Raw genomic sequence first — 17697 nt, 5'->3', positions numbered from 1 at the left:
TCCGGCAGTGGATGTGTGTTTTATTAACCGTGAGGGGGGTTTCTTACATAGTTTTGGTCTAATTTTTGTCGAATCCCCTTTGAATGGCTTGGTGTGCATGTGTATTAAATGTGCCCGTCAATAGCTACCCATGTTTGTATAAATAAACGACAAGGGTGTCTACCGGGATTAGGCACGGTAGGGCATCAGACATGTCAGAGCTTCACTAGTGGTGTAAATACATTCCACGTGGATTCATTGTATGCATAGTCGCCTTTTAATGAATATCACTCAAATCGTCATGGTGATAGGTACGTACTGTTTGTCCAGCATGTCCTAGGTGTGTCTATAAATATATATTTTTTAAAAATAATAAAAAACAGTGGCCGGCCCTGGGGATTGGGGTCCAAAAAATATAATTAGGAGACAGGCCCTGGGGGATGGGGTCATCAGGGCCAATAAATTTGAATAAGAAGGGGAACCACACAGCCCCCCTTCTTAAAAAATTAAAATAAATAAACGACTGGCATCGTGCCGGAGGCCACGCCCCCTCCTTGCAGCACTCTGCAAACGCGCCCCCTGGCGAGTTGTAAGTTGGGGAATTAATTCCTCTTCAATACTGAGGGTCCCTGAGGGCCAACTAGCCCAACAGGCATCTCCAGTATGCGCCAGGGAGCTGCGCTGCAGACAGGTGTTCTGAGGCCAAGCCCCTTTTTACACCTCTCTGCAACGCAGCTCTGTGGCGCTTACTGGAGGTTCCTAGTGGTCTAGTTTGACCCTAGGGACCCTTAGGATTCAAGGGGACTTAATCTCTCAACTTAGAACAGCCACAGGGCGCGTTTACACAGTGGTGAAGGGAGGGGACGGGGCCTGAGGTGACGTGTGCAAACACGCACTATGGCACGTTTTAAATTGGGGATATAATTTCCCTTCATTACTGAGGGCCCCTGGGGGCTAACTAGCCCACCAAGTGCTTCCAGTAAGCGCCACTGAGCTGCATTGCAGAGAGATGGTCCAGGCTGTGCCACTTTTTACACCTCTCTGCAACACAGCTCTGTGGCACTTACTGGAGGTACCTAGTGGGCTAGTTGGACCCTAGGGACCCTCAGGATTCAAATGAACTTAATCTCCCAACTAAAAACGGACACAGGGCGTGTTTACACAGTGGTGAAGGGAGGGGACGGGGCCTGAGTTAACGTGTGCAAAAACGCCCTGTGGCCTGTTTTAAGAGGTAGTTTTAATCCCCCTGCCCTATTATATACTAGGGGCTTACAGAGGAGGTCATGCTAATCACAGGGGGACCCCAACGCATAATGTTCCCTAGTGTATGTAGGTGTTTTCACTGAATTCTAAGTGTCTTTTAACATAGCACTGGCTCTAGGACTGGTTAGTCAGACTCAGTTACCACCAGTATCCGTCTGAAAAAGTTGAGGGTACAGGATGACTTTGCAACAAGGATTCTTTCTGCTCTTCTTTTTGTTCTTTCTGCACGTTAGCCTTCTTCCTGCATTTTTCTTCGTCTTTGAGGACTTCTGTTGCTTCTTTCTGCACTTCTTTTTTTTCTTTCTGTGCATTTTTACTTCTTTCTTCACATGTCCTATCTCTGTAGGCATAGTTAGAAATTAGCATTTAAAAAACCTTTGAAATTCACAGAAAAAACCATAGGTTTCAGGCACGTTATAGTTAGGAATTAGCATTTAAAAAACCTCAGAAATTCACTGAAAAAACCATAGGTTTCAGGGGTGTTATAGTTAGCTGGACTTTTCACTTGTACAAAACCATTGAAATTCCCCCGTTATAGTTAGTTCAGCTAACTATAACTCGCGCGCCCGCAATGCACTACTGACGACGTCACATATTACATCACTCATGACATGATCAGTGACATCACTCATGACATCCCTGATGACATCTCAAATGACATCACTGATGACATCATCCTTGTGATAGAGTGGCAGACCTCCTCTCACCCTAATATAACCTTTGATACACACATTCAAAAATAGAGACAAAAATTTTCAAAACAATGGACATACCAATACCAGTTACAACAACCTCTTCAGTAATTTTAAGATCCACATACACATCCACTCATTCACCAACAGTCCTATACAGTCACTCATACATGTACTCACTCATCATATGTACTCATACACCTATACATCCTGTTACACAATGCCACTCATCCATAGAGTTACTCACACACATAGTCACTCATGCTAATAAAGAATCAAACATACATTTACTTGCATATACAGTTATACACACACCACCACACTTACTTCTACGGAAACTTACACATACTTAGTCTTTTAAACAATCACTTATAGAAACACATACTTATTCATACAGGAACTCTTTCAATCTCTCACTCTCACATGTACTCACTTATATACACCAATAGTCACATATACTAGTTTAAAACATATGTAGTTACTCATAAAGACACTATTGAGACAGTCATTCACTCACTAACACACCCATACACACACTCATCCACCCATACAGTCCTGCACACATGCTGTCTTCAACACATACAAACAGTGAGTCACTCATTCATGCACCTATGCACTATGTAATACCCCCCACCGAACCATGCAGACACTCAGACTGATACTCAAAAAACCAGCTAATAACCTATATAGACACCCATGTAGCTACTCACCAACCCATGCAGCCACTTATACACAAAGTGAGAGACTGATACAGATATTTACATATTTAAACATTACTCACTAAGCCATGTATTCACTATGATACACTTAATCAGTCAGTTACACAATCAATTTTTCAAAAACAAATCATCCATTTAGACACTTATATACCCATTTATTCTTCCATCGACCTTGAAATATACATATATAAATCATATTTAATTTTCAGAAAAACAGACATTCACTGGATGATGTCATCAGTGATGTCATCAGTGATGTCATTTGAGATGTCATGAGTGATGTCATGAGTGATGTCACTGACCATGTCATGAGTGATGTAATATGTGACGTCATCAGCAGTGCATTGCGGGCGCACGAGTTATAGTTGGCTGAACTAACTATAACGGGGGAATTTCAATGGTTTTGTACAAGTGAAAAGTCCAGCTAACTATAACACCCCTGAAACCTATGGGTTTTTCAGTGAATATTTATATATATATATATTATCTACTGGCGGTCACCAGTAGATAGTTATAGTTAGGACCGTGTTTCCATAGGAAATCTCAAAATTCTATTTTGAATACCTTTGGCGCCAGTTGACGAATCTTCGCGAAATTTTCACAACTAATGGGGCGCCCCGCTCAGCTCCTACCCTGAAAGTCTTGGGGGATTCGTCAAGCGGGGGCCGAGAAAAAAGGGGGTTCCCAAAACGCGTTTTCCCCATGCATTTTCCCATAGGACCTTTAGTCGAAGGTACAGCCCGAACGGCTGAACAGAATTACTTGAAATTTGGTAGAGAGGTAGTCCTCAGGTCAGGGAAGTGCCTTTTGCATATATGGAGTCAATCTGTTCAGTATTGACAGAGAAAATTGCAGTAAAAAGCACATATCTATAGCCGCGCACCGTGCACGCACCGTGCGCGCACCCTAACGTGCGCGAGCGTAATTCTGATTGGTTGTTACATGTCAGTCAACGTTCGAATCGGTCGAAATCAGGAAGTGTCGGCCGCCATTTTGTTTGTTTTCAGTGCGAGAGTGGAAAAGGAAGGTGGCGAACGTGAAAAGGGGGCAGGGTAGAGAGTTCCTGACCCCCTAGCCTTTGTCAGGGGGTCCCTGAAGGACCCCGAAGGCAGAAAAAAACATTTTAATTTTTTTTTTTTTAAATCGCGGGGGTGCTCACGGTGAAAAAAGATTTTAAAAAAAAATACGTAGTTTATTGAAAAATAAATATATAAAAGAAATAATAATACATACATAACTTAGCATTTAAAAAACCATACAAATTCACTGAAAAAACCATAGGTTTCACACACGTTATAGTTAGGAATTAGCATTTAAAAAACCTTGCAAATTCACTTAAAAAACCATAGGTTTCACACATGTTATAGTTAGGTGGATATTTCACTCGTAAAAAACCAATGAAATTCCCCCGTTACAGTTACTTCAGATAACTATAACTCGCACGACCGCCACTCTATTACAAGGATGATGTCATCAGTGATGTCAAGAGTGATGCCACTGACCATGTCATGAGTGATGTAATATGTGACGTCATGAGCAGAGGATTGCGGGCGCGTGAGTTATAGTTATCTGAAGTAACTATAACGGGGGAATTTCATTGGTTTTTTACGAGTGAAATAGCCACCTAACTATAACATGTGTGAAACCTATGGTTTTTTAAGTGAATATATATATATATATATATATATATATATATATATACATACACACATAAACACACACACACACATTAGATCTTTTTCCAGTGTTACCTTGGCTGTTGATTGTGAAAGGAAGAGCACTTTTTTTCCATAATCTTCTGTCTTATTGTCCTAGGACATATAAGTCAATTGAGGGGTCCCAAATCTCCACACTGTAACATAGGATGCTGCCTACCTTGGCTAGTAATAGTGTTTCCGCACTGTGCAACCTGCTGCATGGAGACACAAATAAACCTGTTATGCTTTTACTGCAAAGCATACGCTTTAAGTTAAGGAATAATAAAAATGTGAAACACTCTGCTTAATGCACAAAGCCCTAAATAAGCAAACTCTCAGGTACCTTTCTACTTTGATGTGACCTTACCAGCCAACCAAATATTTACATTCAGATCACAAACTGCCACTGTTACACCTGGTACAAACATTTTTGATGAAGTACCTAGTATACACAAGCACCGGCTCTCTTGAATTCCTGCTGTATCACATCATGGAACATGACTATATGGTGTTTACGCAAGAAATAAACACATTCTATTCTTAACTCCTTATGACTATTACCAATACTATATACAGTCTATCACTCCCACGTAGAAATACGAGAAAGAATGGATCCATGATCTGCATATACTTGGAATTTAGGCACTGCTTCGATCTGTCCTTCGAATGCATACTGCAGCTACAAGATGCTTTTATCTTCTTGAACATGTTTAGAGGTGGCACCATGGCACCATACATTAGACACAAAAGCACAGCTAAAAAAAAAAATCAAAACATCTCAAATACTGCAATTATCCCTTTGGCAGCCCATTTATGTCTCTTCACAATGCAGCAAAACCAGGGGGATTATGGACGGAGTGTTGAACATTGCAAGCACTCACCCCCAGTCAACTGATCTGGGTTTAATCCATCAACATTTTTTAGCTCACTCCGCCACCCCATTTCAGACATGGCCATATGCAAATCAGTCTGACCCTGTGCCTCATGGGAACAGTCCAGCCCGAACTGCCAAGCCATATCTTCCCTGGACTGGAAACAAGCATCCTGGGACCGGTTTCTGGCTAATCAGCCATCATCAGCCAGGCTAGCTTGAATCCAGTGGCAAAGTGAGCAAGGGACCCATGTCTGGGCATACCCTGCCAACTTAGGGCGAACAAAGCAAAACCAAAGGGGATAATGGATGGAGTGTTAAACATTGCAAGCACTCGCCCCCAGTCAACTGATCTGGGTTTAATCCATCAACATTCTTTAGCTCACTCCGCCACCACATTTCAGACATGGCCATATGCAAATCAGTCTGACCCTGTGCCTCATGGGAACAGTCCAGCCTGAACTGCCAAGCCATGTCTTCCTTGGACCAGAAACAAGCATTCTGGGACCGGTTTCTGGCTAATCAGCCGTCATCAGCCAGGCTAGCTTGAATCCAATGGCAAAGTGAGCAAATCCATGCTTCCTGTGAGGTGTGCAACTTGATGGGATTTAACATTTCAGGGCGCTATGCAGCAAACCAATAGGTGGAGTTCAACTTTTAGTGTGGCCAAGGTTTACTCAATCAGAGCCCTTATATACTCCCAAGAAAACCACAATAGAGTTTTCTATATCTAAAGCAATAATATTTCATAGCCTGTGTTTTCTTTCTTTCTTTAATCTGTTCTCTTTGCCTGACGCCAAATATGCAATGGTGACAAATACTGCATTATTTAGTCAAAATAAACCACCATCCACATCTTGTATGGTTGTAAAACCTTCTATTTTCCGTTAACTTAGATAACTTCATGGTAATTTGGGTCAAAGAATTGGGTTAACTTGGTTTAACATCTTTTATTTCAGCAAATCAATGTTGCAACCATAGGCACTGGAAGCAGGGGTGCAGTGGATTCAGAAGCATCCCGAGGTCAACTATGCTAGAGTCCAGACAGTGAATGAGCAATAAAGATGACTTTAAATTTTGTTGTAACTTGACACATTCCTGGTGTGCTCTAAGACAGAGGTGAAATGTCAGACTATGTCTACTGGCAAACTGACGGTTATTCTTTTAATATGGAGATTGGTGTTTACTTTCCTTCCTCTTACAGCAAGGTTAATACATTTTGTAAGTTTAACTTTCTGACAATGTTGCTTCAGTACAGGGAGTAGTAAAGAAAAGGCTGTACTATGTCAGTTTTTTCCTAACACACAACACAACTAAAATACCTGTAAATTAACATGACACATATTTAAGAATATATCAACAGTAGTTAGAAAAGTATAATGAAGCACTTTTTTGTTATCCTGAAATATGATGAAAACAAAGATTTTAATAGGATGAAAACTAATCAAGACACTTTACTTGGTGATATGTAAATGATAAATATTTGCTGAAATCCACTTTTCATACATTATTGTTTCTGAGCTCTTGTTTTATCAGAAAAACTGCATGTCACCGTAAATTCTGTGGACACTTAGGGCCTTATTACGACGTTGTTGGTCGGACCATCAGGCCGCTGCATCAGCGATCAGGAGCAAGCTGCCAAGCCGGGGGCATCCCGATTGCCGTATCATGACACTACCGCCAGGCTGGTGGTGTGTCGGTGATGGTGGAACAGGGTTGGCATTCTTCAGCACATAAAAAGAGCCTGAAGCACAGGCCGCAGTGCAGTGCCACTTGCACCGGGTACTATGCCCCATGCAGCAGTGAAAACAGAGGGGGGGCCAACATGTTCCCCCATTCACAGTACACAATGGGGCAAACCTCCCTGTGGACCTGTTTGGGGCCCCTTCACTGTCCTTTCTGCGGACCTTCTCATAGCGAAATACCTACCATGAAAAGGTCAATGGAAAGGCATGTCGTAACCATCAGGGGTGTACCAGCATCAGCACTGCCTCCATAGCCTCCCGCTTTGCCGACCAATGCTGAAAAGGGATCCAAGATTCTGATGGTTGCAGCGGGCCGGCCGCCCTTCTTATAATCAGGCAGTTGAACAGCTGAGTTGGTGGAGGTCGGACCGCCACCAACAATATGGCGGTCTTAAGACAGCCATACTTATAATCAGGTCTTTAAATGGAAAATGTGCTCGCTGTGAAAATATAGAATTACAACATTCTGCGCTAAAATGCACCTCCAGCTACATACCACACCCTTACCACTCTACTGTTGAATGAGCACCCAAAAAAGAAGCTGCAACGAGGTCTCTGCAGGAGGTTCAGCCTCCTGGCTCCAGACTCAAAGTAACCAAACCAAAAGGAAGGATGAAGGGGACCCAGATGGCGTGAGTGCCAGCCCCCCCACTACCACACTTCATCCCAGAAGAAGTGATTCTGTAGGGTTGGTAGGATGGGAATGTAGCAATATGATGCAGACTACCAACAATGTCTCCCTGCATGAAGTGCAGGCAGCCATATTTCCTTTCTCTTCTAAGATGGCAACGAAGTAAGAAACGGTTATGCGTGGCTCTTTCTGCAAACAACATCACATAACAAAAGACACCAGAAGACGAAGTGTGAATACAAGAAGAGAGCACTCTTCTCATCTAAAAATCAGCAATATGACCTGGGCTGACAAATATTAATAGTTTATTAATCCATTCACAGTATGTCATTGACTAGAGAGACACGGATATTCGTCTAGATTGTTTCAGTATCTTCTATGCTTGATGTAGAGAAATGTCATTCATTTTGAGAGTCATTATAACAAGACGCCATTAACATGTAACAAACTATGGGGCATATTAGCATCAACTAGCGCGATTTTTTTATCGTCTCCCATCGCTGGATTCTATCGCGGAGATAGCACAGTATTACCAACGTTTATCTCCACGGCGATTAAAATCCAGCGATAGCGGCGAATCCCATCTTTAACGTGAGATTTCCAGTGATAAAAATCCTATTGCTAAGGAAAATCTCGCTAATAGGCAGGTGGGGACTTAGCCGTAGAATCCACCTCCCATTGACTATTAAGGCTAAGTCAGGTTTTTACCAGGTGTAAAATCCTGGCGCTAATCGCGGTTAGTGCGCGTTTTTTTATCGCGCCGCGGGTATTGCTAACGGGCGATAGCTGTGTTAGCGACTGCTTTCAGTCGCTACCAGTTTGGGTACGCCCACTTTGCATGTCAGTAGCGATAAATATCGCTGACATGCAAAGCGGGCCCCAAACTGGTCGCTATCGCCTGGAAGCTGTCGCTAACTGCTGTTAGCAACAGCTTGGTAATTCGGTGATAAAAAAAATCGCCGCTTTATCAGCAAAAAGTGCCACTAAAGCAGCGATCTGGCCCTTGCTAATATGCCCCTATCTCTAGAAGAGTTCATACCAACTGCACTGATTTTTATTACGTTCTATCTTCTTTACCCTATTTGACTCCATCTACTTACTCCATAGTCTTTATTAACCAGGGAAATTGATCAGTCTATCCTTCCTCATTGCCTTTCAATTTAACATCATTCCATCTTCTCCTACCACAAAATCAGTCCCTGCAATATTTTGAAATGTATTTCCATTTCTGAATTATTCCTGTTTGCCTTTACGCCTCTCCCTCCACTGTGATACCTGCCTGTGGCGTGCTTTAGCCTTCAGAGTCTGTATTCAACATTATTTTTCATAATTATGGTTCACCCTTGTGTGTGTCTCTGCTATAATCACTGTTTCGCACATATTTGTTAATTCCTGGAACCACATGGAACATTCTTTCTCATTTCTCTCTTTTTCCTCTGTACTTGTATTTATTACTTCCCAGGAAGACACTCCAGGATAAGGTTTTTAATTGTTTTTTTGATTTAGAAATCGCCCACAATACATTGCTCCGCGAAACCTTGAATTGAATGGGAGCAGCATGACGGCGTCTACGATTTACAGAGTGACGCGTCCTGCTGTGAATCTTGAACACAGCATTTTCAGAAAGTCGCATATCCATTTTACACAGTGTCAGAGATCTCCCCGGGAGATACAGAGGAGGTGGTCTGGCTGAAACAACCACCGCAGGGTTCCCTTCCGTCTTATGTTCTAATGTGTCAGCCCCCTGGTGTTTTATTATAGAGTCAAGCGGAAATAAATTATGGCGCTTGTCAGCTGGCCATTTCCTTAATTTAAATGAAATAATGCACATGCTAACTGCTGGAAAACCGCATGTTTAACACTTTTTCTTCAAAGGGTGCAGTGACACAGTACACTCAATAGTTTATTACTTTTCCTCCTAGGGAGATGAAAAGATTTTCTTCTTTTATTTGCATTTAAAAAAAAAAAAACTGGCCACGCTCCGGGGGCATTAGAGCGACTTACAGAAAGCTCAGTTGTAATAACAGAGCAAGTGGTGTAGTGCAAAAACATCTTTACTGGCAGATGTGCTTAATTTTTCTTCTACAAGCAAAAAAGGTAAAATTTGGGCAGGCAAATTAATGTTCAGTGACATGGTGGAATAGATAGAAGGAGATGTGTCCTTGGTTGTGACCTAAAGTAACTATAACTCATGCCCTCACTAATTGCATGAATAATTCCTATTTGTTCAGCGGAAATATATCACCCCTTAAGGGTTTCAAGGCGCTGGGGGCCGTCGGGGAGATTAAGTGAGCTATTGCCCTGAGTCGCATGATGCTGAGCTGCCGCCGGCGATCGAACCGTGAACCTCATGCTCCGGAGTCAGCCGCTCTGGCCGCTGCACCACACCTCTCCCTCTGAGAATAGCACTTCTAATGACATCATTGATAATTTCACTGCAGCATCTAAAATGGCATCAATAATGACAACAGTGTGCATGCTGGGAATGCAAGTTACAGTTACTTTAGGTAATGAGTTATAGTTACTTGAGATAACTATAACTGGTGAATTTCAGTAGTTTGGTAATTTAAAACCTGCATGTTTTAACTGATAATTTCACCTAACTATATCATCCCTTTAACCTTTGTTTTTTTCAGTGAATTTCTAAGGTCTTTTTTAATGCAAAGTAATATCTTACCCAGAAATTCACTAACAAAACACAAAGGTGAAAGTGGCATTATAGTTAGGCATGGTAATACCTTACTCAAAAAAAGAACACAGAAATTAATTGCAAAAGCCAAAGGTTAAAGTGACATTATAGTTAGGTGAAGATGTCTGTTAAGAAATACCATTATATTTGGCTGGGGTCCAACTCAACGCATTATGCCTTGGTGTAGTGTCATGGTGTGTCAAAAAACTTAATAAAGTTGGTTGTGAAAAAGAGAAATACCATTTTAGACTCAAAGAAACACAGAAAATCACCACTTATAGTGAACTGATGTAACTATTACTTGCACCCTTGCCATGCACTGCTTATGACCTCATGTATTACATCACTCATGACATGTTCTATGCTATCGTTGATAACATCACTGATGATATCTGAAATTACATCACTGTGTATGGCAAGTGCTTAAGTTATAGTTGGTTTTAATGGCTTTTCAGTCCTTTTTCCATATTATTTACCATCTCACTGTTGGTTTCCAACTGCACCTTTCCTTTTTGATTGCCTCTTTAATTTACCATTCTGCAAGCTTTTTGCTCTGTCTTATTGCTGCAGCAAGCAGCTATCTTGGGCTTCCTAAATACAGTTGGTGGACAGGGTCACTTCGTCAGCATATTCCAATGGGCATGGCGTGCAGATGCATGCAACGGGTGCTCCAGCTGCATGTCGAATGCACACCCAAGCGAACCCTATCTGTGCCTGTCAGTGCCCTGCCAAATCCCGAGGCCAAGAATGCAGTCAATTATTTCATCCATAGTGGCCAATCAAAAAAGAAAATGTTCTGTTTAATCTAAGACTGAGCGTTAGAATCTTTGTCAAAATGCAGTTTGCCTGCCTGCCCGTGTTTGTTCCTTATTTGCTGCTTGAATAGTCTTCTGTCAATGTAAAGGATTACCTTCTCAGATCTCAAAAAAGCTTGAAAGCGTCATTACTTACCATATGCTCATTACCCAGACATATCTTTGTGATTCCGTTCTCCCAGCTCCTCATTTGGCTATCTCTGTGGTCTTGATGATTAATCTTGCTTTCAATTTACATATTACTTTTACTTTTATGTTAATCTATTGTGTCGCTATATTGTGCCGCTGTGTCTCATCCTTAATTGAGGATTTCAATGATGCTTTTATTCCTATCAACAATACTCACTCAATTCCTTTATTTTTAGGTTATTTTCTGCACGCATTCCATCACCTCAACTGACGCATACATGAATAACTTCTGGACTTAATTCATTTTTCCTCTCTAGCTCAAGTTCAACCCTCTGCAACTCACCCCATGAGTTATATATTAGATCTTTCTATAGGCCTTGAAGATTGCATCCATCTCCCCACCTGGCGGGTCTGATCACTTCTTTGTTGAGGTTATTTTGCACTTCGGCTTTCGGCTTCTTCTTCCCCTATATTGCTTTCTAGAAATTGTGAGAATAGGACCACACCTATCTGTTTCCATCACTCCATGACACGTCTACCATAGTTTCTCTCAATAATCCTATAATAATAAGTATGATGCCTATCGTACTCATACTTCTAATGATTTAAACTGTATCCCTCCTGTCACTGACAAATTCAGCACCAATAAAGCCAAATGTTCCTCTTGGTTTAATGAGTTGCTACACAAGCTTAAGAGTGATGCAAAGTGGACCAAACACAATTGGGTGCCGATTCCGATCCGTTAAAAAATGTTACCGTCCGACTCGTATCCGTATTTTTTTACATACGAATCGTACAAGTCCCCTACAAACGGCGAAGTACGATTCGAACGTGAAAAATACATACGAATGACCTCGGGAAAAGTCTACGAGACGTCCCCAGACAGTTTTACGTACGAGTCGTAAAACTGAAGTCCGAGTGCACAAGTCCGATCCGTACCGGCGTCCCGAATACACAAGCGTATGGAAAACGTCCCGTACGGAGCAAACTGTGCACGACCCCTACCCCGGGTACACTTGTGCCCGGGGTACGAGTCGTACGGCCCCCCCAGCCTCCGTGCGTACATACGGGGGCAGGGGGGTACGGTGCATACATACGGGGGGCTGGGGGATATGGTGCGTACATACAGGGGGTGGTGATACGGCGTGTACATATTTGGGCTGGGGGTACGGTGCGTACATACGGGGGCTGGGGGGTACGGTGCGTACATACGGGGACTGGGGGGTACGGTGCGTACATATAGGGGGCTGGGGTACGGTGCGTACCGGGCCCCCTTTTCCTCATGCATCGCGGCGTACTTAGCTTTTCCGGCACTTTTTGGCTCCCGTAAAAATATAGCCGTGCGGAGTGCTATGGGTACGAATCGTACTTGCTGGTCCGTAAAACGCTGCCTGACTCCGTGCGGACGTCGCGTACGCGCTGTCCAGGATCGGAATTGTATGTATTTTTAAGCCGTACGGTGTTTTTTACGATTCGTACGGAAATGGTATTTCTGTACGAATCGTACTTGCTTGTTTGTACGGTGGAATTTCCGGGTACGAGTCGTATGGAGAAAACGCTCCGTACAGCCATTTGTACCCGGGTTTTACAGGATCGGAATCGGCACCTTGGTGTCACAATTATGACACTAACAAAAAAAGTATGAAGCCTTCCTTTCTAAATTTAAATCTACTATTAAGAAGGTCATTTGTCTTTATACTTGACAAACATCCTCTCTGTCTCTGACAAGAAAAAAACATTTTTATAATTGTAAACAAAGTTCCCTCATGAGCAGGCACTGGTCCTAATAATACTTTATTTCTGTGAGTAATAAACAAACGTATATCACAAAAATCAGCACTATCACAGAAAATTTAACCCCAGCCCCTCTTCCCATTAATCCATGATTTTTAGTAGCCTCTCTGTGAACCAAAAACAGCATTCTTAATTTTACTAGTTTGCATACTTCAATCGACTCTTGGAAAATTTGCTCTACCTCTTACCCTATACAGGTAAGGTTTCCATTGTCCCTAAAAGAAATCTTCCACAGCTCTTTTAGACATTTTGAATTCTTCTCTTTGGACATGTGGTGTACTAGCTTCCTTTAAAGCAGCTATGGTTCTTTTGTTTCTGATAAACCCTTAAATACATACTATTTTCCTTTCCATGGTAATGATTCTCAAAGCGTTTGTAGCCAGTCCTCTTTCTACCATTCACAAGCACAATAGTGTAGTGAATGATGCTCAATAGTGTAGTGGATGATGCTCAAGCTGGCTTTCAACCCAACAGAAACACAGAGGTGCCGATTACGATCCGGTAAAAACCGGGTACGAACCGTCGGTCGGAGCGTTTTCTCCGTCCGACTCGTACCCGGTCGTAAAACTTTACAAACATGGAATTACGATTCGCACGGAAACACCATTTCCGTACGAATCGTAAAAAACACCGACCGACGAAAATATACATACGAATGGGATCCGGGAATGCTGCGACGTGACGTCGGGACGCTTTCAGGCAGCGTTTCACGACCCAGGAATTACGAATCGAACCGACAGCAGTCCGGACGGCAATATTTTCACGGCACCCAAAAAGTGCCGGAAAAGCGAAGTACGGCGCGAAACGACCAGAGTAGGTGGCCCGGTACGCACCGTACCCCCCGCAGCCCCTGTACGTACGCGCCGACCCCCCCCAGCCCCCGTATGTATGCGCCGACCCCCCCCCGCCCCTGTATGTACGCGCCGACCCCCCCCCCAGCCCCCGTATGTACGCGCCGACCCCCCCCCAGCCCCCGTATGTACGCGCCAACCCCCCCCAGCCCCCGTATGTATGCGCCGACCCCCCCAGCCCCCGTACGTTCGAGTCATACCCCCCGTGTATGTACACCCCTGTACGTGTCGAACCCCCGTGTATGTACACCCCTGTACGTTCGAGTCGTACCCCCACCCGTATATGTACACCCCTGTATGTGTCGAACCCCCCGTGTATGTACACCCCTGTACGTGTCGAACCCCCGTGTATGTACACCCGTGTACGTTCGAGTCGAACCCCCCCGTGTATGTACACCCCTGTACGTGTCGAACCCCCCCGTGTATGTACACCCGTGTACGTTCGAGTCGAACCCCCCCGTGTATGTACACCCCTGTACGTGTCGAACCCCCCGTGTATGTACACCCATGTACGTTCGAGTCGAACCCCCCCGTGTATGTACACCCGTGTACGTGTCGAACCCCCCGTGTATGTACACCCGTGTACGTTCGAGTCGAACCCCCCGTGTATGTACACCCGTGTACGTTCGAGTCGTACCCCCACCCGTGTATGTACGGTGCGTACCCCCAGCGTGTACATACACGGGGGGGTTCGACACGTACAGGGGTGTACATACACGGGTGGGGGTACGACTCGAACGTACACGGGTGTACATACACGGGGGGTTCGACACGTACAGGGGTGTACATACACGGGGGGGTTCGACACGTACAGGGGTGTACATACAGGGGGGGTTCGACACGTACAGGGGTGTACATACACGGGGGGTTCGACACGTACAGGGGTGTACATACACGGGGGGGTACGACTCGAACGTACGGGGGCTGGGGGGGGTCGGCGCGTACATACGGGGGCTGGGGGGGGGTCGGCGCGTACATACGGGGGCTGGGGGGGGGGTCGGCGCGTATGCGGGCACATGTCTCCATGGTTGCTATGGGAGTTCGGTGCGGACGGTGTTTTTTCCATACGGTTGTAACATCGGACGCACGGGATGGATCGTGATTCCGCGGTCGGACTTCACTTTTCACATTTGTACGGTAAATCGTCCGAGGACGTGTCGGACACATTTTCCGACCCGAGGACGTGTGGGGAATAATTCCCAATGCGATTCGTATGGACTTTTTACCATGCGAATCGTAATTGGCAGTTTGTACGGCACTTGTAGGATTCGTACGGTAAAAAGACCGGATACGAGTCGTACGGGGAATTTTTTTGCCGGATCGTAATCGGCACCAGAATCTACCATCATTCTGGTTTTAGATATCCAAACTTGTTTCTGAATTCAGCAATGTCATACCCGGAATCTCTTAGATCTGTTAGTGGTTTCTGTCACTGCAGATGATACTCTTCTAAGTGATCCTAGTGAGGCAGAGATGGAAGGCACAGTGTTACAGTAGCTATGTTCTTTTCTTTCTGATAGAACCCAAAATGTAGCTCTTGGTTCTTGACTTTCTGCTATACATGAGACCTTCTGTTGTGGTTACTCTGTCCCAAGAATATGCTCACTCTCATTACTTTTTTAATCTACATTTTAGGAATCTTGACTCTCTTGTGTTTTCATTGATTTTTCAATTGTAATGTTAAAAATATGAATCTCATATTATTTGTAAATTGAATGGTCATCCCTCTGGAAAACTTTTATTCTAACGCTATTTCTCTGAGGTCCATTTTTGGATGGGTCGCCACTGGTTATAACTGAACTTTGAGAAAACTGAGATTTTAGATACTGGCACTCAGCCTAACTTTTGGTAGCCTACTGAAGCTGCTCATTAAATATGCTGCACAGTGTTCTATGGTATACTTGACCATTTACCACAATTGTAGATACAAGTTAAAGTTAAAGATGGCTTTGTTATGCCTTTGTATTAATTATCCAAACCTGGCTAAAGAAAAATTCATAACTTACCATAGCATAGCACAACATAACATATAACTGTGAAGGGATTATATAGACTGGGAAAAGTATCAGACAATATTTGCAAAGTGTTTTTTCAGAAGCCAGGGATTTTGAGAAATGAAAAAGGCAATTATCCCTAATGAGCTATAGTACTTGATCCCTTGTGCAATCCAGCATCTTTGTCAAAGGATCAGTTTGTTTGAGAGGATTCCATTGTGTTCAAGATGGGGCTCCATTGGCAGAACTCCTTGACCAGCTTCTCTGAATTTCTTTATGCAGAGAGGAGATCATTCGTAATTGGACTGGAAAAATCTAATACAAAGTGTCAAAATTGTAAAGAGTCTCCAATGTATCACAAAGAGCACAATGTCCACTTTATGTCAACAATGAAGTATGTCACTGCTGGTGTGGAGCCCTCGGGGTAAGATTGCTTTATGTCCTAGACTGATCGTAGTGCAGCATCCCAGGTCAAATATAGCATCATAAGTAATGGACCATCCATTTCACAGCATGGAAAAGTCCAGTGCTGGGCTCATTTACACACAATCCCCTCGCTCCATGACCCTGACTGCCATGCAGAAACTGGAAAGCGTTTCTTATGATATGCAATTAAGGGCCAATTGGAATGACTATTTCTGCAGTCTTTTCACATCCTTTGCCCAGTGCCTGTACAGGATTCCTTGAGAACGATCCAACTTACTTATTTTTCAGGATTAAATCAATTTATTTTATGAGGGAGGGATAATTCCTCAGTTGGCAGATTCTCCTTCAGTGGAGAATAAAGGCTTAATTCTCTTTGACACACTAGGACTGAGGTAGATCCTCCAATAGATTCTCCAATGAAGGAGAATTGTCAAAATGAGATTTTCACTCGGCCCGTGCAGGTAAGAGCAGTAGGGTGAGGTCGGGGGGGGGGGGCCAGGGGCCTCAACAGACGACAACAGAAAACTAAATATTTTATTTAATTTTCCCTCGCCGTCGTCTGTCGAGCCCCCCACCATGCTCCACCACTCTTACCTGCACAGGCCACTCCTGCCTCCCACCAATCTCAAATATCTCTATGATCCTGTCAAAAAGGTTTAGTCATGCCAATTTCGTACTATTTTTTCTAAGTAGAAGGCCTTCTTGGTGTTCTTACCAACAAGAAGTCAAATATTGCTGATTATATTCATATTTCACCTTCTTCCCTAAGGCAACTGTAAGCCATTCACATGCGTTGAGTAGTCCCATAATCTACAATATTGGTGTTTGAGTTTATAGATGGAGAAAGCAATATATATAGATTCATTGAGAAAAAATGTTGTTCCATCAGTTTATAAATCATGTAATTCTGGATGCCCACTTTTTTTAATTAGTATTTTTTTTCTTTGCTTCATTTTACTTTCGATACTGTGTTGAGTCGGAATTCTTTACAAGTAAATCCCATTTCTTCTATGATGAAGCCTTCTGCTTAACATTTTACCACAAATCTAGACACTGGTTAAGGTTAAAGACGGCTTTGTTATATCTTTGCATTAATTATCCAAACTTGTCTAAAGCAGAATTAATTTGCTCACAAGTGCTAAATATGTGGATAAAAAAAACATTGCAAATAATTTTTTTAGCATGGGATTTCTTGTAGTTTCCATTTTTTTCGGATTGTGGGTTTTCTCTGTAAAAACAGGACTAATGCATCCCTTTTGAGTTGTTTTCAGGAAAAAATATCAGCCACATCTATGCAGTTTCAAAGTGAGGGAAATAGTTTAAAAGTTAACTCATGAGACAACAGAATACTTATTTCAGAGTCAGCTGGAACCTGCGAGGAAATATTGGTAGTTTGCAAAAT

This window comes from Triturus cristatus, chromosome 4_2, assembly GCF_964204655.1.
Source record: "Triturus cristatus chromosome 4_2, aTriCri1.1, whole genome shotgun sequence".
NCBI lineage: Eukaryota > Metazoa > Chordata > Amphibia > Caudata > Salamandridae > Triturus > Triturus cristatus.
The sequence above is the reverse complement of the archived record's forward strand: the minus strand, read 5'-3'. Positions refer to the sequence as shown.